General features: G+C 38.2%; 1 protein-coding gene and 1 pseudogene across 1 annotated transcript in view; one reads left to right on the top strand and one right to left on the bottom strand.

Annotated features, from left to right (window-relative positions):
• LOC132956309 (cytidine monophosphate-N-acetylneuraminic acid hydroxylase-like) overlaps positions 1-23,604 on the top strand; it is a 503,487-nt gene that overhangs the window by 166,319 nt on the left and 313,564 nt on the right. The gene's annotated exons all lie outside the window — the stretch shown is intronic.
• Positions 10,162-23,604, bottom strand: part of LOC132956296 (NXPE family member 3-like) — a 365,449-nt pseudogene continuing 352,006 nt past the window's right edge.

Raw genomic sequence — 23,604 nt, 5'->3', positions numbered from 1 at the left:
TGTGGGGGAGGGGTGAAGCTTTGTAAGCACCTTTAACTGATGTGTAAATCCAGAATGTTACCTTCTCTTGTGGGAAAGGTCACGTGTTGGTGGAAGTGGGGTAAAACCGTCTTGAGATTTGCATGGTTAAAATCCCCAGCGATGATGAAAAATCCGTCTGGGTGGGCTGTCTGTTGCTCACTGATGGCGTTGTAAAGTGCGTCGATTCTATCAGCGTTGTTGGTGGTGGGGGGAATATACACAGCGACCAGCAAGGTTGTTATCTCTCTCAGTTAATAGAAAGGACGGCACTTTATGATCATAAACTCCGCCAGCGGTGAACAGTGTTTACATACCACAGCAGCATCTCGACACCAAGCATCACTGATGTAAACACAGACTCCACCACCTTTCTTCTTTCCTCCTTTAATAAGGATTCTGTCCGAACGGTAGCATGTGAATTGTTCAAGCTGAACGGCGGAGTCTGGGATGCATTCGTTCAGCCATGTCTCTGTGAAAATGTACGCGCAGCCGTCCCTCATGTCGCGGTGCGCAGCTCTCAGTAGCTCTATATGGTCCATTTTATTGTCCAGAGATCTTACATTTGCCAGTAGAAGAGTTGGAAGAGCGGACCGGTGTGGTATTTTAGCCAGTCTCGCTCTTATGCCTCCACGTTTACCTCGCTTTCGTTTCCGCTCGCACTGTTTACATCTCCAATCCGGGGGGTAAACCGGCTCGCGAAGCAGTCCCAAAGTTTGAAGCTGTTGTCTCAGTGATTCGGGTAATAACTCCACAGAAAGGCTGTTACTGTTTAAGTCCAGTAAAAATCGACGGCTGTAATTGTGTTTTTCCATAGTAAAACACGGAGAAAAGTCAAGAAAAGTTAGAAAAATAAGAAAACACCGCTCTATCAGGAGAGAGAGGGAGAGAGAGGGGCTGCTGCGACTGGTCGCGCTGCCAGTCAGTCAAAGACTTACATGTGTTTTGACCTGGGAGGAATGCTAATGTAATTATAGTTACCTAAGAAATGTTAAAGATATACAAACTATGTTCAATGCATAAAGTTCTTTGTTGAACTGACATTGACTACTTGTAAGAAGTGAGTAAAAGTGCAAATGCACACATGTAGAAACATTTTTTTATTAAAACATTTCTATTTCACAGAATACAAAACTGCTATGTTTTTATTTTAACTACAATGTAATCTAACTTATACAGCAGATAGTATATAGCAGTAACAAAGTTATTGGCTTATGGAACAGTTGAGAATGCCTTGCTCCCTTTCGATAACCAACAATAACAGCACCTGAAAAAATAGTGCTTGAGATGTGAAATGACAGGAGTATTAAATCAAAGGTACCTGTTTTGTTATAAAGAAATAACTTACATAAATGTGCTGGAAAAACTCTGAACTCAAAATAATGAATGTACCAAGAAAATAACACAAATATTTCATTTAGATTTTTTATCATAAGGTAATCTTTTTTAAATTAAAACAAAAAAAGATTATGCAAACATGACATATAATGACATTACCCTGTCGTATCAATAAAAAAAAGTATAAGTAGGTAAACTTAGAATTATTTGCAAAAGCAAGATGCAAGCTCTCTAATGTATCGACAATAGAGTGAAGCTTAAAGTGGGGATTTCCCAAAAACAAGACGGAGGCTTGTTGTTCTGTGTTTGTGTTATGGAGCCAAGGTACAGTAAGATGAACAAATGCTTTCAAGCTTCAAAAAACACCAGTTGTAAATGTGTCAAAGAGAACACAGATGGTTAAGTTCCTCCATTTTTCTCTTGCATCAAAAATTACCTTTGACATTAGAACAAGAAACTTATGTTATAACCGTAATATGTTGTCTGAAATAACTAATTTGTTGGTGAAGTCTACACCATCAATCTTAGACATCGTACTTAATAAAGGTATTCACAGTACTCTGCATTGAAACATACTTCTTTAAACTTCTTAAATTGAAAGCAATGATGAACAACTTAAAAGTGGCAGCAGAAGAATGTTGAAAGCATGTTAAAGGACCACTAGGTAGAATTTAGGGAGATTTATAGTCAGAAATCAAATGTTATTATTGTTTAATCATCAGAAACTAAGGATTGTTGTGTCTTCTTTTGTTGTATTCTATCGGTTGCCAGTGAGCAACCTCACCACAAGGTGTCACTAATTTCTACACACTGGTCTTTTAAAAGTGTGATACTAAAGTAAGGTAAAACATCTGTAGTTATTACTTTAATACCCAAATTTCATCTGAAAACCTTCAAACCTAATCCTGAGCCTCTGAGGTCAGTCAAGCACATTTGGGCTGAAATCTTTTTATCTTAGATAATGTCCATTACCCACACACTGCCTTCTAGGACTTTGTTCATTTCATGTCGAAACTCTGGGTAGCTGTCATAACTGACTGGCAACTCCAAGAAACAGCCACATGTATGAGCAACAGGTCTTCTCTGAAATCCCTGAAGTTGTGAGAAGGTGACAGTGATGCTCTTGCCTGTGAACAAGTCTGATCCAGTGCAAAATCTGAGGAAAAAGGAGAGGTGCTGGGTGTCTGACTCTCTAAGATATGTGCTTACATACTTAACGATTTGTTTCTCCTTGGCTTTCTGGATACTGGAGTAAATAATTGATCTCATGATCTTTTGTGATGTCGGTTGTAGCTTTTCATAGATTGCTGAAATCCCTTTTAGCTCTGATCTAATAGGTCTGAGCATTTTCTTCCAATGTTTAATCACAAAAGAAGGCTCCTGAATCAGTTTTTGGTGAGCAAGCTCCTTCAAGATTTGCTCAATGTTATCTGCTGTTGGAAGCCTCCGGCAGTTGTCAATATCCATAATTGCCAACAGTTCTTCCTGGTCAACATCTTCAAAATGTAAACGACATGATTCAAGGATCACTCGCTCAGACTCTGACACATACTTGAAAAAGATACCCACAATATCACGCTCCAGAAAGCCCAAAAGTTCTTGTTCCAACAGCATGGGTGCACGTTTTACAGGAAGGTACTTCTCTTTTTTCCAGCCAAATGTGATAATTCGGCCTACACTTTCCCATTCTTGTTCACAAAAATCATGACGTAGGTATGGCACTTTGAAGACATTTCCTAAAGTGCACTGTATGTCTTGCTTCTTGATTGTTAAATAGAAACGTATGAGAGGTAACTTTGTCTTTCAGACACACTATAAATATTCAGAGGTTTTTATGACTGAGTTAATTGACTTCAAGAAGAATTCATATGATAAACTTAACACAGAGTCTGTTTCCCCTTTTTTTTGTTTTAATCCAGTACCAGAGGACTCACCTGGCTAAAAGGTTTTATAAGTAACCATGCCAAAATGCAACTTCTGAAGGCCTGTGTCATCCTTCTCCTTCTGACTGTGTTGTTCTTTACACTAAGAAACATGGATCTGCTGCAGGTGAGAACTGGGATTATTGGTAACACTTTAAAGGTGGAATTTGTATGTTTTGAGTCTGATTACAAGAGACTATTTACAACAGTCTCTTTCGATGTACTCTCAGATAACATTAATCTTTTTGTTGCAAATTAACACAGGGGCTGGGGGGGTGAGGGCACTAGCATGGGCCCTACTTGAAAATGATGCCCATCTGCTGCACCCCCATAATCCTAACCAGCTATTCGCCTTGTCAAAGGTGGACAGATGATAGTATAACATTTATGTGAGCATTTTTAATTCAAATATTTCACTGCTTTAGTCCAAGATGGCCGCCGTGGAGTCACACAGTTTGGCAGGCTCTGTGTGTATGCTCCAAAAGCCAACTACAAACATCAAAAGACATTGGCTTTTGCCATCTGCATTTATCTTTACTGTTTTTGCATGTTCTCTACTCTTGTGCCTAACACTTACACCAAAAATGGATAAAAATAGTGACCAAGTCCTCTACCCAGCCAAGAAGAGTCAACACCTTCTCTTAACAAGACTACTGGACAATGGACGTGCAAAGCCACCCTCAGGTAAACATGAACAGTTGAACAAACCTAAACCTTTCTTGGGAATTGTACATCTTCTGATAATACTGCTCCTGGCTGGTGATGTTGAAATAAATCCTGGACCTTCAATGAACTTAAACCACCTGGATGCTAAACCTTCACAGCTAACTGGGCTACAACCACAGCCAGCCGGGCTACAACCACAGCTAATTGGGCTACAACCACAGCTAATTGGGCTACAACCACAGCTAACTGGGCTACAACCTCAGCCAGCCAGGATACAACCACAGCCAGCCGGGCTTCAACCACAGCTAATTGGGCTACAACCACAGCTAATTGGGCTACAACCACAGCTAACTGGGCTACAACCTGAGCCAGCCAGGCTACAACCACAGCTAGCAGCACTACATCCACAGCTAGCAGGGCTACATCCACAGCTAGCAGCACTACATCCACAGCTAGCAGGGCTACATCCACAGCTAGCATGGCTACAACCACAGCTAGCAGGGCTACATCCACAGCTAGCATGGCTAGAACTAGAGCTAGCAGGGCTGCATCCACAGCTAGCAGGGCTACAACCACAGCTAGCAGATTCACGCCACCAGCAGTGCAAGGATATCAAACTGAGGAACCCAGTAATGAAAAAGCATCGCCCTACAAAATTATTTCAAACACTCAATCAAGCCAAAACAGTCTGGGATCCAAAGTGCAAGCCCGGTGCCTTATTTGGGGGACACATCAGGAGCATGACTCAAAAACGGGAACAACTACAACATATATTAGGCAATTCTAATGTTGACTTTTTAGGACTGACAGAAACATGGCTCACTCGCTCCTCTCCAGAAGCTGTAATAAATATTCCTGGATACAACACCTTTAGAAGAGACAGGGGTAAGGGCAGGGGTGGGGGGGTTCTCTTATACAGCAAATTGAATGGCCCAGTGAAGTTGGACTTGAATGTATTGGTGTGACTATTTCTCTTTCATCTGAAATGTCATTTATTGTAATTTGTATTTACCGGAAGCCATCTGCAAAGATAGATTTTTATGATCAACTGAAACTTCTTCTGGACTATTGTAACTTAGACAAAGAGTTGATTATCATGGGTGACTTGAATATTAACTGGGATGATAAGAAGGATAGAAAAAATCTCAAGCAAATTACTGACCAATTTAATCTTAGTTTAATCTCAAATAATAGATAGACCCACCAGAATAACTCCTCGTTCCTCAACCAGAATAGACTTATTATTTACAAATCATCCTGAAAGAATTAAAAAAAAAACTACAATCTACTAACAGGAATCTCAGATCATAATATAATTTTGTTCTCATGAAAACTCTCAAAAACAAGATTTCCCAACTCATACACAACTAGAAGTTGTCATGAGTTCATTCCACAAAACCAAATTCCAAGTCTGGACGCAGCTCTCAAAGAGAGTGACTGGAGTGAAACTCTCATGAGTGAAAATATAGAAAATGGTTGTGATATATTTGGTTTAAAAGTAAATGAAATAATGTCACCATTTCTGAGAAAGGGAAAACAAAGAAAAAATAAAAGGAATCCACTGCCCTGGATAGATGAAGAATGCAGAAAACTAATGAAAGACAGAGATATGTTGCTTAAAAAAGCATTAAAATCAGGTCTGACCACAGACAGACAGAGATTTACCTCATTTAGAAATAAAGTAATAAGCACAATGCGGAGGGCGAAGGCAAATTTCTTCATGACCATTATTGAAGATGCAAAAGGAAATAACAAAGTTATATGGCAAAATATTAATAAACTAATTGGTAGGCAACCTAAAAATGGCACTGATAATTTTGAAATAAAACTTAACGTACCTGTGCAAAATCCCTCAACTATAGCCACTGAAATTAACAAATACTTTATGAATTCGGTTAACGAGATAACACAACAGTTTACCCCCCCTAACTGTATATATAACCTTCCTAATTCCAATCATGCGGCTTTTAAGATAGCGGAAATATCTGAAGTAGAGGTGATGAATATTATTAACTCCCTCAAATGGTCAAAATCCAAAGATGTGTCTGGACTCGACACACATTTTTTAAAATTGTATAAAGAATAATTAATTTTACCAATTACACATTTGCTTAATTTATCCTTTAAACAAAGTGTAGTGCCCTCAGCGTGGAAGCTTGCTGTTATCACCCCAATTTTTAAATCTGGTGATAAAACAGAAATGGCAAATTACTGACCTATCAGTATTCTACCCGTAATCTCCAAAATAGCAGGGAAGTGGCCACACACCCCTGCATCCGATGCAGTTTGGGTTTCGTAATCACCATTTTACAGAGTCTGCAAACTGCATTTTTGTTGAAAAAATCAAAAGCCTTCTTGATGCCTGTGTAGGTTCTGTATTCCTGGACCTCAAGAAGGCTTTTGATACCGTCAACCATACTGTTCTTATCTCAAAATTAACTTGTTACAATTTTTCACAGGATGCTCCACTCTGGTTTGAATCATACTTATCAATTAGAAAACAATGCGTGTCCATCTCTGGCACCAAATCCTCTTACCTTGACTGTCCAACAGGGGTCCCACAAGGCAGTATTTTGGAACCTATTTTATTTACTATTTATATAAATGACCTTCCGGAAGTGTGTAAAAATGTAAACATTCAAATGTATGCTGACGATACCGCCGTTTTTACACAGGGCAGAAATACTCATGAAGTTTCACAAATTTTAACAACAGCCATGACCCAAATGCAAAGCTGGGTCAAAGATTCATGTCTTCAATTAAATGCAAAGAAAACGGTCTGCATGATGGTCACCAAACAGCCAACCAGCCTTCAGCAGTCTGGTGTTTACCTGGAAGGTGTAGAGCTTAGTCTAGCTAATGAGTTGAAATATTTAGGCCTAACATTGGACCCAACATTAACATTTAAAAAACACATCAAACAATTAACAAAGACGGTAAATTTGAATATAAACAATTTTAGACAGGTAAGATCCTTCATGACTATCAATGCTGCTCGAACGTTTTTACACTTGATGATTTTTTCACATATTGAATACTGTATAACCACATGGTCACTTCCTGCTGGCACAACACTTAAACCAATACAATCTCTTTTTAAAAAGGCCATAAAAATCTTTGACAAAAAGCCATTTTCATTTCACCATTGCACTGTTTTAGATAAACATAATTTACTAAATTTTCATAATTTTGTTCATTTTAAAAATGCATGTTTTATATATAAAACTTGCACGGACTTGCTCCTCCTCCTTTGAAGGACTTTATAAAGCTGAAGTCTGCCAGTGGGATCAGCACCAGGGCCACAGCCCGAGGAGACTGTGAGGTCCCATACAGACGCACTACATTCGGACGAACTGTTCTGTCAGTCAAAGGAACTAAATATTGGAATATTCTCCCACTCACAATAAGAGACTCACAAACATATGCAACCTTCAAAACACACCGCAAACAGTGGATAAAAGAAAACCAAGTCTGTGACCACCTTTAAACTCTATTATTGTCTTGTGTCACTCGTGCCTTTGTATTTGTATTTTATTTGTAATTTGTCTTTCTCTGTTACCTGCCTAGGGACAACAGATGGAAACTAGCACTTCTGCTATAATCTGGCATTTTTACAGCTGTAATTGTTACAGCTGTTCATTCATATGCACTGTCCCTAACAAATAAATAAAAAAATAAATATTCCTTAAAGATTCAAACTTAGAAAACTTGTGTTTTCCGTGTAAGTGTTTAAAGTTATGACATTTTCACAGAAAGATAACATCTTAATGATACTTTATTGTTAGTAGTAATTAAATAAATACTTATTGGAGACAGCAGGGAAAATGCATACATGACATGCACACAAACTTGATGCCATCCCTGCATGCAATAAACCAAAAAGAATCACAGGTGTTTACATGATTAAGCAGTTAAAAGGTCAAATGTGATTTAGTTGGACTTTAATTACTCTTAAAATGTGACATTTGATTCTGCACTGTGACTTCTTAAGACATGAAATGTTGAATATGTTTTTTAAATTTTGAAGTTACAGGAGTGTCCACTAGAGTGGACATCATGCAACTCTATAATGCAAAAAATGTTTATTTATTTATTAATCTTGTAGTGCATAAACAACGATCAGAATTCTTCCCCTTTCAAAATCACATTTCCAGTTTTCACATGTCAATTGGGGTGGAGAGAGCCATTTAAATTTAAGTTTTGAATATAATAATAGAAAGTCTTTGAGTTTTTGAGTGTTCCTGTGTAAAAAAGGAAAAACATGTTTGATGAGCTAAAACTGATTGATCTAAAACAGGCAGTTTTTGCCTGAAGGATGCCTGAACAGCATTTAATGGGAGAAAATCAATTCATGAAGAGTAACCAAAACCATCCCAACATCAGTTAGTTTCATGTTTCTGTTTATGATGCTATAAACAGAAACTCCTCAATTCAAGTGGGCTCCAAGACTTTATTCCATTCTTTATGCTTAGTGGAAAATGTCCTGAACTGTAAATATATAAAGAAATCAGTGTTAGGAAGTGTGAATTCCTATTTAACTGTTCAAATTTTAGACTTCTATCCCTGTGGAGTTGCTGTAGCTTAGTGAGTTCATATTCTGACCATTTCCTAAATCCTGCATCTGTATGGAAGGGAGTAAAACCCTTTATAAATTCAATGTAAGTTAGTCCCATGATTGCAAACCAAAAGATGCTTTTACTTTCGTCCACATATTTGGTGAGACTCTGGTCCATTTAACCATTTGAATGTCCCCTAATGGGACGTCTATGAAAGCTAAGGCCTGTAGGGGAGTAACAAAAACTTTTTTCAATGCTGAGCCAGAGTGTATCTGACAGCCAAATTCCACCAGCTTCCACTGTCTCAGCTCGGCCAGTCCGGAGCAATCTGAAGCAGTTACACAAGGCTTCTATTTTTGCCAGATGCTGGAGCACGGTGCATCAATTTACCACAAAAGACTGGGAGGGGAAGTCATTTTCCATTTAAAAATAAATTCTACTTAAATTTGATGGTGAAGACATGTTTAAAACAATTGGGACAGTGGCAACAAAATAGTATAAAAGTTGTAAAATGCTTTAAATAACAGCTGATGGAACATCTTACAGTTAATAAGGTTAACAGGAAACAGGCGAGTAACATTTCTAGGTATAAAAAGAACATCGCAGAGTGGCTTGTCTTTGTGAAGTCAAGATGTGGTCGATGGTTTTTTGTCCACTGACATCCACATATTAAATCCCTTGCAATCCTGTAACTTTTTTTCCTTGTGTAGAGATCATGGCAGTATATTTGAATTATTAGTTTAAATTAGTCCATTTGTTTGATATATTGTTGTAACCATCCTTCTTTTTCGACCTCTTGCCAGATTAATTTTGAAGAAAACTCTATCATCTTCCTCAAGAAAGTGTTGGGGTTGTATCAAGTAAACTTTGGTTATATTCTTTAATGATTATATTTAATTATTAATAATATAAATAACAACATCATTAAACTATGTTTATCAACTCTTGGGGCACCACCCTATAATCAGGGAAATATAACCAAAATGTCACTCAGATCAGTCTCAAATTAGTTACTTTATTACTAATATTATTAATAATTAATAAATTGAAGGCGTGAAATCAGTACACAAAGCCTTCGCACCCAGCTTATATCACAATGTAAATACACCAGTAATCAAAAACAACTGCTCTCTTAAAATTATAACAGAATTTATTTAAACAAAGCAACATCAATCCAATATCAACTTAATCAAAAAAAATAACTATTATAAACTAATCTAAGCAAACAAACATCAAGCAAGGCTTGTGGAAGAGGTGTAAAAGTGTAGTTGTGTGTGTGTGAGAGAGAGAGTTAGAGTGAGAGAATGAGAAAAAGCCATGTGGTGACATCACATGGGGATAAAATGGTGGACAAAGAACAAAGGCAGCCATGTGACTCGGCCTTCTTGAACTCTGAGATAAGTTCAGTAACTATAACTTACACACCAGAAAGCCAGTGGCTGGACTTTGATTCAGCAGCGGGTACACTGGTCGTTCTGATGGTGAAAGCAGTTAACTGAAGGTAAGCTAGCACAGCGGTTAATAAAACATACAGTTAGGCGAACACAGCAGTTCAGCAACAATAAAAGAAATGCAGCCGCTAACATGACAATTATCAGTCGTTACCGTAACAAACACTTCCTAGAACTATTTCTGCCCCGACAAAAGCCTTGTCGTAGTCATGTAGTATCATCATAAGTAACTAATCCCATTCATACACCGCCGCTGAAGCAGCAGGAGCAATTCAGTGTTAAGTGTCTTGCCCAAGGACACATTGGACATGTTGCTCTGCTGGGGATCGAACCCTCAACCTTCCGGTTGAGAGGCGACGACTCTACCACAGCCGCCCTGGTTATTATGTTAAACAGATTTAGGCAGCTTTTCTGTGGCAGATGAAGAGGGAAATGGCAGCAGGAGTCAATGCAAAATTGTATTTCTGGTTTCAGGAAGCGATTTCTTTGTGTCTTCTCGTGATGGATTAATACTGGGTCTTTTGAGATAGAGCAAGGCCTTTAACCTGCTATTTGGTAAATTGTCTTGAGATAACATTTGGTATGAATTAGCTCTATACAAATAAAGATTAATTGATTGACATATTAACTCCCTCACTGAACAAATGCACATCTATTAGCCCTATTTGGTGCATATGTAGGACAAGAGAATGTCAATCATATTCTTAACAATAGGACGGCCTGGGTGAATGTTGTGAGGCAGGTGGTGGGCCAGAGTCATCTCCCAAGCGTCCACTAGTCGAACATTAAATCCTTCGAACACAGCTCTGAGCACCTTGTCCCGCTGTAGTGTGTACCAGTCACTGTAGTTTAACGAGTCAGAAGGTGTTAAACCTCTGAGGTTTGCAGTCCTGATGACCACCAGCGTCTCTGGAGCCCTGTTCAACAGACGAATCACCGCCCTGCGGATGCTCTGAAGTCGTCTGATGTAGAGCTCAATTGGGAAAGGGCTGAAGTGGGCCCAGATGCTAAAAACTACAACTGTGTTGGTGCCACCTACCAACCCATCAATTTCATTTGCAATGTAATGCAGCTCACTGGTTGGAATGTAGATAAAACTAAGAGGAGGACCATGGACACGGTATGTTACCAAGATGTTTTTTTGCATTGTCCCATATCATGTAAGGTCCCGTTTGCTTCGGACTATTCCGGTTAATCTCCTTAGCATCTGAAAGTATGACAGAAGGAACAAGTTTAGCTGTGATATATAGATAATAAACTTCCACCTGAAATTACTGTGAATCAACTACCTGGAAGTGAAGCATCAAAGTACTCAAACCACTGCCTAAGGGTGGAGTCTCCATACAGGTGGACCACCTTTCCTTTCAGACACTGACTGATGGCAGAGGAGTTGTTGAATTGGTGGACTTTGGTGCCACCAAGTGATCGCCACACACCTTGGTAGTAATACCCAGAGAGTCCAGACTTCCCATTGCCTTGATCGACCTCAGGTTGCCCTAAGACATATTGATCAAGCTTTTGGTTATTAAAGTCATTGTTTCATCATGTTTTGTCAACAGATCCCATAAAAAGACCAAAACATGGTCTATCCTTTACCTTGCTTATTTCACTTGAGACAACATCATATATTAACACAAAAAAAACATTCGTTCAAATTTTTACAAAAGACTCAGTTTTAGCTTTTCTCCAGTGCAGATAGGTGAATTTATTGGACTTGTCTGAGCAGCAGAAAAACATGCATTAAAGTGCTCAGCAGGACAGTGTATGTCTCGAATGCACATGCTTATTGTGGTTAAGGTAAATGTTACCAAATTCCTTTTATAAGAAAATGTTGATTATTGAAAGCTAAATATTTACAGATTTTAAATTAGTTTAGTATTTTTAAAGGGGTACAGTGTTTTTGAACATATATTTGGGTAACCTGATTGTCTACTGACCCACAAAATATGAAATAAATGTTTGTAGTCTGCATAAGTCTTACAACACAGAAAAATGCTGTTTCAAATTTTCTCAGCATGTGATGTCACAAGCTGGATTCTGGTAAAAAAAGAATATCCTCCCTACCCCTGATACCTCCACCCATGGACTCCATCCCCAGCCTAGAACAAAACGTCTTCGCAGGTCTGCCATTTTAAGTCTTGCTACAGAGGATTGATGTCTACCAGGAAAACTCTGGGGGGCTCATTGCATTTAAAGAGACACACACACCAAAACGGAGTGTTCTGAGAGAGCTGGTTTATACAGGGTCACAAACCTCCTCAGGTGCTTAATTCATATTATATTTTGACGAAAGCACAGCTGTTTCATTTAGACCACAGGGGACTGTTTGAAAAGGTGGAAAAGGGCTATAATATGTCCTCTTTAATAGTACTTAAAATAAATCTTGTTTTGAGCGTAAATGAATCTCAGTTTTTGTAGATAGAATCTGGTTAGTTTATTTATTTTTTCCTTATATGGGATATCTTTTCTACAAGGCAAAGCGATAAACAGCTATTGTCATTTTTTTTATTGTGTAGTACTTCATTCCACCAATGCTCTGGCTGGAATATAGAGGAAGAGGAAGGTTTTATTTATTTTTACCAAACCATTTTTATTTTCAAGGTCACATGGATATCTTTAAAATGTGGAAGTAGAAAAGTTGTGCTTTACCTTTCATTGGAGGCAGCACCATGACATTGGCCGGTCCTGAAGAGTGAATGAAGACTTTCAGGTTGACTTTGCTAGGGTGAAAAAACTCCCATTATTAAGAATCTCTTAAACACACTACATTATGTAAATGTCAAACATGATTTAACAAATGGTAACACGTTAGTTTTATTAAATTACTCTGCCTCCATATTTGGACTGAAAATATACACTTCATAGTTTTGTTGATGAGTGTCAACTTTAATTGTTCAGAATAAGTATTTTGATAGGTATTATCTTACACTATAAACATCGTAAGATTTAATCTTTGCCACCTGTAGTTACAAACACAACATTTTCCACCAGGTGACACATACTACATACTTAGTCATTAAATGTAAAACTAGATGCAACTTCTCTACTGCTGTGCTCCCTCACCTTTGGAAAAGCTTCTCCTCTTTGTCCTTGAGTCTTACATTGAATCCATCTCTCATGTGGTTAATCCTGTCATCACAGCTCAGTTTCTTTGGCTTGTAGCAGAACCAAGGGTCGCCTGTACGGAGGTCAGTGTAGTTGCACTGTGGCTGGTTGGTTTGACGTAGGCAAACATTACAGGAGGTAGTTTCAGAGATTGAACCTGAGCGGAAGAGGCTTTTAAAGAGAACCCTTTCAGGATGTTTTCTATTCAGCCTGTGCAGAACTGTGACAGCCTCGCTTGAGTGGACAAGTGTCACCTGATAAAACAAAACACAAGAGCTTTAAAGGTATAGCATACACCCTTTGCATGCTATTTTTTTATGTGTATAATTTGATTGTTAAAACAATGTTTTCAAGATAATTAATTTCTATTTTTGGTGTCTGCTGACTGAAGTTAATAATTTATTTAATGTTAACGATAAGATTGTTGGAAATGGTTAACTGTCTACTAGCTGGAAAGTTTAACTTAAAGTCATGTTTTTTCACCTGTCTCGCCTTTAGTAGATAGGACAGCTGACAGGAAATGTTGGGAGGATGGAGAGGGGGATGACACTCTGCAATGAGCCAAGGTCACATTCCCCCCCGGCTGCTACAAAGAGGACCATCTCCTCTGTAAAGGGGGCATGTGTATAACTGCTAGGCTATCAGGAGCCCGATATAACTTTTTTTTTTATTACCACTGTATGCAGCCATCTTCTCAAACAATAGATTTGCCTGTTTTCTCTCAAACAATTCATAACCTACCTTAGTATCAATTTCAACTTATTAGTACTTTTAATGCAGTTCTGAAAGCCTCTTACTTTAAATCAATATCCTGAGTGTGTGCATGAATAAATCACCTTGACGTATTGTCAGGAGCAACATATCCATGTTTTGAGATTGGTTACAAGAAATGTCTGAGGAAGAGCATGTTGGCTAGAAACGTCACTCGTCAATAAATCCTTTGAACAGGAGCTCCTTGGTGTGTAGATCTTGTTTTGCTGTTATATAAGGCTGATATGAGGTGTCGTCAAAAGATCAGCGAAACATTGAGTTTTATGAAGCAGTCCATGGATTTTTATGGATGTAAAGTGTTTGAAACAAATTTATCTGGGGAAGCCTTTATTTGGTGTAATACAGTTTTCTCACTGCAGGAAATAGTGTGACTGTTTACTGCTTGTACCTACACTAAAAGCTATTGCACGCTAGCACAAGCTAACCATTGGTGTTTGGACCCTGTCTAACAGAAAGAAGATCAATTCTGGATCTGCGAGTTAAAGCTAGCCCCAAGTTCACCATCATTTTGGAACAAGCTTTATCCACACAGCGTTTCGCCTTACTATGGTAGTATTTTCTCTTTGTCACTATGTCCACAGCCGTCATGTTTGCCTGTTTAAATTGCGTCCAATCACTGAATTGTTTCCATTCCTAAACACATAATTCCTACACCCTGACGTTGACACACACAAATACACAACACTTGTGTTAAACTCATGCAACACTATAAAATAATAAATGACACTTTTTCATTATTAGAATATTTAATTGCTTATTATTACTTTTCATTATTATTGTATTATGTGTTGTTATATGCTTTGGTAATATATTTTACACATTAATGCCAATAAAGCTATTTGAATTGAATTGACTGCCTCAAGAAGTAACTGGAGGAACTGCAGTTTTTAAAACTTCCACAATGTCTTTTTTTTTTTAAACTTTTTATGTTGTTGTTTGTTGGCAAAAGTAAGTCAGGGAAAATGGTTTAGATTTCATGAATTAAATGACCTACAGGACAATCACATTGCAATAGGTGATTCCTTTACCATCACTTGTTTTACAATACCATTTTAGTAGAAAGCCTTGAACTTTACCTCAACATGTGCGCTTCCTTCCCAGAGTAAAGGGAATACAGCAGAGTAGGAGCCATTAAGGTGATCCACCACTCGTCCAGCCACACCTGCTTCAAGTGCCCTGTTGTGCAACCGGGCAAGTAAGACATCTCCTCCAGACTTCTTGGGGTTACCTTGGAAGTCGTATATTTGTATCATAACTTCCAGCTGGTCTCCTACATGCCGGTCTACTCCACCCCTCCCTGGGAGAATGGTGAAGGTGCTGTGGGCGGGATCACTTGTCTGGTCAAATAAAAGAGGAGCTGACAGAGGAGGAGTTTCAGGCCAAGCAATGGAGTCTAATAACATGCATTCCTCCTTAGCATCTGCCAAAGACAGCGGTTCGAAGGTGCAGAAGTCGTCAGTGTGAGGAGCAGTGCAAGGAACAGTGGGAGGAGCAGAGGTCACTTTCTTGAGGACGATGGCAGAGTTTTCTTCAGAATTGAACTGGCAAGGGGTTGAAAAAGAGAGATGGTGACAGAGAGGCATCAAACAAATTTCCTAAGATAAAATAAACTGAAGAAAGATGAGGGATTTTTGAGGGAAAACAATACCTAAGGGCAATGGTTGTTTACATTTCTTGATCTTAAGTGCATGATTGACACTGCATGCTCCATTCCACTTTTTCTAAGTTCCATTGCATAATGGTGGCACAACCAAATAACACGTTTTAATTTTTTTTTCTCAACTAGATTGTCTACCTCTGGCCACATTGCTAAGTTGATGGAAGACATTTAAATAAACCAGGCCCTGGTTGGACATTCAACTCTTTAATGTGATTCTGTATGGGCATCTTACAAACGCTGCCTTATGTACAACCCCAGTTTCTGAAAAGTTGGGACATTTTGTAAAAATGTACTTAAAATATGATGATTTGCAAAACATGTTAATCCCATATTTGAATGAAAATATTACAAAGAGGTATCAGATCTTGAAACTGTTAAAATCCATAATTCTTAAATCATTGCACCATTGTCTTGAACAGAGTGGTGAACCCCTACCCACTTCACAAAGACTCAGCTACTCTGCGATGCTCTTTTTGTACCCAATCATGTCACTCACTTTGATTCTGAAATGGTGTTTCAACCTTTAACAAATCATCATCAGAAGAAGGCCAGAACAGAACAGCATCTGCCCCCGGACCTAGCGGTATACCCTACAAAGTATATAAGAAGTGCGAGATGCTCCTTCCAAGGCTATGGAAGCTGTTGTGAAGGATCTGGAAAAAAGGCAGTATTCCATCATGCTTGAAGAAAGCTGAGGGCTGTTTGTGCCAAAGGAAGAGAACTCTTCGACCATCAGCCAATTCAGAACAATCTCACTCTCAAGTGTGTAAGTCAAAATCTTATTTTTAGCATTGGCTAAAAGGATGACTTCATATGACTGAGAACGACTATATCAACACAATGCCCGAATTTCCCCTCTGGGTATCAATAAAGTACTATCCTATCTATACAGAAAGGTGGGATACCAGGTGTCTGCAGATGCAGGTGCCTGGAACACACATCAGTCAAAATGATCCCGGAGGCCAAAGCAGGCAAGGACAAGCTGACAGTCATGTGGTATGATTTGGCAAACTCATACGGATCATTTCATCATGCCTTCATCTACGCAGTATTAGACCACATCAATTAAATTATCACCAGCTACTTTGAGACATCCAGTTACGGTTCCTAACAGACCAGTTGACAACTCAGTGATAAGACTTGGAAAAGGGTATTTTTACTGGCTGCACAACCTCCCTATAACAGCTGCAGGGAAAGACGTTTGAGGGCCAAGAATGGAGTTGGACATATGACAACCCCCAAAAAGAGGTTTCATGGATGACCTCCCAGTGACCACCACAACCCAAACAGATCGCACCATGACAAGGTGCTCATGACACTAGCTAACACCTTGGAGCAGGAGAGACTCAAAAGATGCCATATTCAAAAGAAGCCAACACCATCACTCATTAAGTTTGTGATGGAGGGACAACAAACAACCTGCTAAAAAAAGCCCAATCATGGGAAATGAGAGAAGATCTGGGAGGAAGACTGCAGTTCCCCTAGGTCATCCAGACAACCCTGAGGCCAGATGTAGTCCTGTGTCCAATGAGGCAAAGTAAATCATACTCATTGAGCTTACAGTCCATTGTGAAGGAGACTACGACCTTGCCTTTGAAACAAAGAGCGCAAAATACCAAGACTTTTTGCAAGACTGTTGGGGGAAAGGTTGGCAGGCGTGGCTATTCCCAATCGAAGTCAGATGTAGAGGATTCCTGGCTCAGTCAGTGTAGAGGATTATCACAGCCATGGGTGTGACAGGAAAGGAGAGGAAGACTGCAGCCTGCAGGATGGGGGAGGTGGCTGAGAGAGGAGACAGTCAGCAGGAAGAGGGTAGAAACACCTGATGAAAGTTAGCCACAGTCTGTTGACATCAACTCTTCCTGACCAAGGCTACACTTACCACAGGTGAGTGAAGGACTTTTTAGATATGACCTCTATAATCACCTTCTATTTTTATTTCCATTTTACACAGTGTCCCAACTTTTAGGAATCAGGGTTGTAATAATTAACAATATGAAAACTCGACTTGAAAAGTTATTTGCACGATTCGTTGTGCGGCACTATGCACCCCGAAAGAAAGACCGGGCCCTAAATCTTTTCTGAAGATCAGTTGAACATACTCAAAAGTCATCATACTTCCCTGACATCATCAGGTCCCGGTAGTAAAGTAATCCAACAGGATTAAAGCTATTGATATGATCATATTTTGTTGTTGTTTAAAAAAACAACAAAAAGAACAACTGTGCTCAGACAATTCTTTAACTCAGGTGCCCCTAAAATAAATGCAACACATAGGACCCAATGTCCAAAAATTGGACACAGAAATTAAACAGCTAAAAATGATTACATGCTTTTATCAATGTCTAATCAAAGTGACTTCAATCTATTAACTAGCTTCTGCCCTAACTATCTAATTTTCATACTTATAACCCTTTCACTACCACTTTGTATACACTCCGTCACCGAATTTTTAAATGGAAATTTTTTTTTTAATTTCCTGTACAATAAGTGCCAGATGGGAAATTATTTTCTGGATACCACAGCCCTGCTCATAACTATATAATATGTATTAATTTTCACACTTTTAACCCTGTCAAATGCTATTTATTGCAATAATAGCACTATTTTTCAAAACAAAAATACACACATATACAGTATATATATATTTATAACACACACACAATATACTAGACTATAACAGTCTGGGACATGTTACAGATTACCAAAATGCGACACATAGCACCCAATGTCCAAAAAGTTGACACAATAATGAAATTGCCAAAGATGAATAAATACTTTTGGCAATTTCGAATTAAAGTGATTTCAATCTTTTAATCAGCTTCAGCCCTGCTCATAACTATATAATATGTATTAATTTTCATTTAACCCTGTCAAATGCCATTTATTGCAATAATAGCACTATTTTTCAAAACAAAAATACACATACATACAATATACTAGACTAGAAGGAGTGTTTTTTCTACTAACAGTCTGGGACATGTTACAGATTACCAACAACATTTATCTTCATGCATTATTCTGTTTGTGTAGTAAAGAGTAGAGAATCTCACTTGCTTATCAGAAGGCAATGTAAAAAGACCATTGTTGTTTCGATATGATCACTAATATGTTAGTCATTATTATGATCCTATAAAGTTTACAGTTTATAAACAAATAATATAGGATTACTTTGAACAAGAAATAAATCTGCGATCTTATTCTGACGGTCACATTTGGAAACCCTCTTCCCCTCGGCTGCACCTTGAGATCCTGTCCATGAAAACTGCAAACATAAGCAGTGACAAGGGCAACCCTGGCAAAGGCCAACGACCAGCATCATTCGCTCCAAAGCTTCCTGTGTTGTATATGTTTTCATGGTTTCAGGGGTGAAATGACCAGTACCACAAGGTGCATGTATTTATAGATGTGGCTGCAACTGAATCTGCATCAACGTGTAGAGGTTGTTTTCAAAACAAATTTAGCCTTTTCACGGTTTGCTCTGCAGGTGCATCTTTGATGCATTGTACATCTAAAAATCTGTGTTTAGTTCCCCATTCACAGAGTCCTTCACTGTATATTACGTCAAAAATATTTGTCGATTGTTTTAGAGTTGAGATCAAAGTCAAGGTGTCAAGGTTGCCTCTCTAAACCAAAATAAACATCACCACCCACTCCCTCCCTCAAGGTGAATTCTCCTGATTATATCCTGCTGCGTTCTCACATCAGCTCACTCTGACTTTCTGCAGAATAAATACTAGGAGGCTGGAGGAGGAACTCCGGGTGAAGTATGAGTGAAAATTGTGCGTTGTGTTCACACATGCAGCTCACCCTGAAAACTCTGGAGTTTTGCACAAGTGTGAAAGCACTATAAGAAACATAATTCAGATTGAAAGTGAAAAAACAACCTGAGAAACATGACCCCTCCCACACACAGGCACACAATATTGATTTTTTTCCCTCCATTTGCACACATGCATCACTCTGACAACCATATCTACATTCACATATCATTTTAGTTGAACTCATTTATTATTATGGGCTGTATGAGCTTCAACACTGTTCCGTGTGGTTACTAGAAAAAAATGCATGTATTTGTGCTGGTGGGCTAAAATTGGAAAAATATGATTAAAAGAAAATGGTAAAATCTACAAGTATGGTCTACAGATTGATTGCCTATAACAACACAACTTACGTTTCTATGCTACTATGGCCATAGGTTCAAAAATAATTATTATGGTTTGTTTAAATGGGTCCAAAAAGTGGACAGGGGTCACTAACGTTGCTTTTTTTTTGTTCTACAGAGCATTATAGACCTTTTATAACTGACCTAACTTTTGACCTTTTAACTGCTCAATAAAGTAAAAATCTGTGATTCTTTTTCTGTTTCTTGAAGTTGATGTCTTTTGTAAGCAAGGTCGTGTTCAGACTTTGTGACAGGTGGCCCAAGGTGCAAATTATGCAGGGATGGCATCAAGTATGTGTGTATGGCATTCACAGCTTTTCTTTTTTTCATTACTACTACCCCCACCCCATTACCCTATCCCCCATTGATTCATTTGCAAATAAAAACCATGAATGTTGTCAAGAGTACATTGAAAGACACTGTTGAAAATAGTCCCCTGTAATCTGACTCAAAAAAATCATCAGTCCACCTTTAAAGTGTTGCCACTAATCCCAGTTCTCACCTGCAGCAGGTCCATGTTTCTTAGTACAAAGAACAACACAGTCAGAAGGAGAAGGATGACACAGGTCTTCAGAAGTTTCATGTTGACATGGTTACTCATAAATCCTTTTAGGCACATGGTGAGTCCTCCTCTGGTACTGGATTAAAACAACAAGAAGGGGAAGCAGACTCTGTGTTAAGTTTATCATGAATCCTTCTTGAAGACACTTAAATTAGTCACAGATTATTAACAGAAAGTTTTCTTTATTTTAAATGTTTGTACTGTCTTAAGTTGAGAGTACTTGCTGTTTGAATTCGACCCTGCTTTTATTTTGGTATAAAGTAAGGATCACCTTGTGGATCAGAAAAAGCCAACTCGTTACAGGTCAAAAACCAAATATAGCAGCTAAAATGAACAGTAAGAATAGTGAAATGTTGATGTCAAACGGTGGATATTACATTTGACTTTTAAACTGAGCTGTCTACAACTGAAATGAGACATTCAAAGATGCAGCTGTGTTGTTCTTTCCATCACTGTGCCTACAGAGAGACACTACGGAGGCTTGTCCACAGTGTGACCAAAGGGACAAAATATCATGAGATTAATGGTGATTCAAATGAAAAGATTGCATTAATTTGGGACCTCAATTAATCTAAAAAAATTCACTTCTGCTGACAGCCCTAGTTCACACTAAGCGTTAAATTTTCACAGTCAGGTGTGCTAATGTTACATGATCAGGAAATCTGATCTCGTGAAGTAATTTGTGGAAAATAGGTTGTACAAACGACATACATTTAGAAAAACGTGCAGCATATATAGAAACGCTGCATATTCAAAAGCAAATGCAAACTACCACAACAAATGCAAAGGCTGAAACGCGCTGCAAATAGGCAAAACAACTGCATAAGCATCAAATGTGCTGCAAGTACAGAAACGAAACTTAAGTCAAAACACACAACCAGAAAACAACTGCAAACACAGAATCGCTGAAAGTTCAGGGAAGTGCTCCAGGCCTGTAGGGGCGCGGTGGAACTGTTTATTTATGGGAGAGAGTAAGAGAGACAGCTAGGATCAGAACGTTATCTTTAGATAGGGGGAAGTTGTATCGTTGAAACACACAGGATAACTTCAATGTTACTGAATAAAGAACATTATGTCTTACCTCAGTAGAGATTAATATGGAGAGAACACAGTGGTGAAATCTTCTTAATGTGATGGTGATCAAATAATAAAAATAAGTTCATCTCTGAGTTTTAGTACTATGATAGAATCCTTCACTTACAGATAACAGACAACCTGTCGTAACAAGAAGCATCAAGACAACACAAAAAGTCATTGGGTTTTCAGAGGGAGGGTTTCACTGCCAAGAATGTTGCCTCCCTTTATTCTACCCTCTATATGATTGTCTTTGGTGACTGCCTTTTTTTTTTTTTTAAGAGAAAACAGGAAGATACAGTTACTGATAGGAACATACACCAGCTATATAGTCTCAAACCCTGCAGGCAGTATCCTGAGTCAAACCAGTTTTACAGGATTTTTTGTTCTCTAAAAAGGTTAAAGTTGTTTTCGCAGTTCAGTTTCAGTTTCAACTGAATTTTCCAAACTGGACTCACTGAATGTGAAAAAGGAACAAACTCCATCCACAGTTAAGAGGAAAGAGCCTTCAACTAGATTGGTAGTTGTTGTAGTTGCTGTAACATCCCTCCTAGATGCTCTGACAACAAGATACAAATTGTCATGAATGGTTGGAAAACAAGGAGAGGTGGACCCAAGTGCAGAATAAACTAAAAGTATTTAACAATCAAAAAAGGCAAACAAAAACTTACTAGCAAAATCCAAAACGAAAAAACAAGGAGACACTAGTAGACTGACAACTAACATACAACAATGAACTGACAAAGGAGGGAAGAAACACAGAGACTAAATAGACACAGTGGTAATAAAACACAGGTGAGACTAATGACACAGGTGAAGAGAATGAGGGCAATCACACTGGAGGGAAACACACAGAGGAAGGAATGAACACAAGACAAGAAACATTGAGGACAACTACAAAATAAATACATGAAACACTGAAGACACTGTAGAATGAAAAATTAAGAAACTAGAACATAGAGGGAAACACCAGGGAAGAATGAGACCTAAAAGATAAAAACCATCTAAACTGAGAAAAACAAAACTAAACAGAACAAATCATGACACAAATATGTTTTTGATTAAAATTGCAAATACCTTTAATTATAAATATATATATGTATATCATATAATTGTGGATTTCTATTACATATATATAGAACAATAAATATTTGTGTGTGAAATATGTTTGTGAATCTTATTTTTTGTATTTGTGGATTTGTTTTACATTTATATAGAACTATAAATATTTTGTGTGTGCATTGAAATACATTTGTGAATCCTTATGTGTGCAATCATGTGTCTTGTCTCTCCTCAGGAGTCGAGAGGGATTTATTTTTCGAACAGGAGTTTTGTTATGTTGCACGGATGCACTCTCTTTTGCGCTCTCTCTCCCCTGTTTTCATGTATGAGTGGTTAAAGTTATACAGATGACTGTACCACGGTCATTTGAAACAGCTGTAATTAAACCTCTTCTTAAAAAGCCTACTCTTGATTCAATAACATTAGCTAACTATAGACTTATATCTAGCCTTCCTTTTATCTCAATTAAATGACTTCACATCTACTGGAATGTTTCTGATTTTGCGTTTGGATCATCATTTATTTTTTGGGCCCTTAAGTGTCCCCTGAACTGGAGATTATGAATTGATATGTGTGCTGGAAATTTCTGTAATGAGAGATTGTTTAATAAAAGATCTTTGAGTCATTCAGTTGTATTTGTTGGCATTTTATTATTCCTTTTGCAAATAGGAGGAGCAAATGTACAGATTGAAATATAAGTCTGCAGCAAAGTCCAGAGAAGGGCAGTCCAACTCCACACTATATAGACATTCAGTTACAAAGTTATGACGCACCCACTGTGGCAATGCTAAGATAAAAAAGAAACCTGATAAGGACAGTTCTCGGTGCGGATCCAGGGAGGATCTGTAATTATAATCTTTGTGTGCATCACTAACAGTCTAGTACATTTCCAGTAGGCACATACATTTCCTGTTACATTTGATTTTTAGAATTGCATGTTTAGGCTTTTTTTGTTTGTTTTGATGTGTGTGCTCTCAACCAGGAAATAAATGTTTATTTGGTGATTCAGAGCTCACGTCATAATGATGATTGGTTGCAGGCTTGTAGCCACTGATGCTGGGTGCAGCACAACTCAAATAGTGGGTTTACACTTTTCTCTTGAAGAAAATAAATCAAAATAAACCCCTAAAGTAACCTCAGATCATTTACTAAACCAATTAACTTTCAATAATTAAGTGATATTGCACCAGTAACTTAAAGGTCCCATATTATGCTTTTTCTGGTTTTATATGCTCTCTAGTGTGTTTTCCAAGT

The sequence above is a fragment of the Labrus mixtus genome, chromosome 22 (genome assembly GCF_963584025.1).
Source record: "Labrus mixtus chromosome 22, fLabMix1.1, whole genome shotgun sequence".
Classification (NCBI taxonomy): domain Eukaryota; kingdom Metazoa; phylum Chordata; class Actinopteri; order Labriformes; family Labridae; genus Labrus; species Labrus mixtus.
The sequence above is the reverse complement of the archived record's forward strand: the minus strand, read 5'-3'. Positions and strand labels throughout refer to the sequence as shown.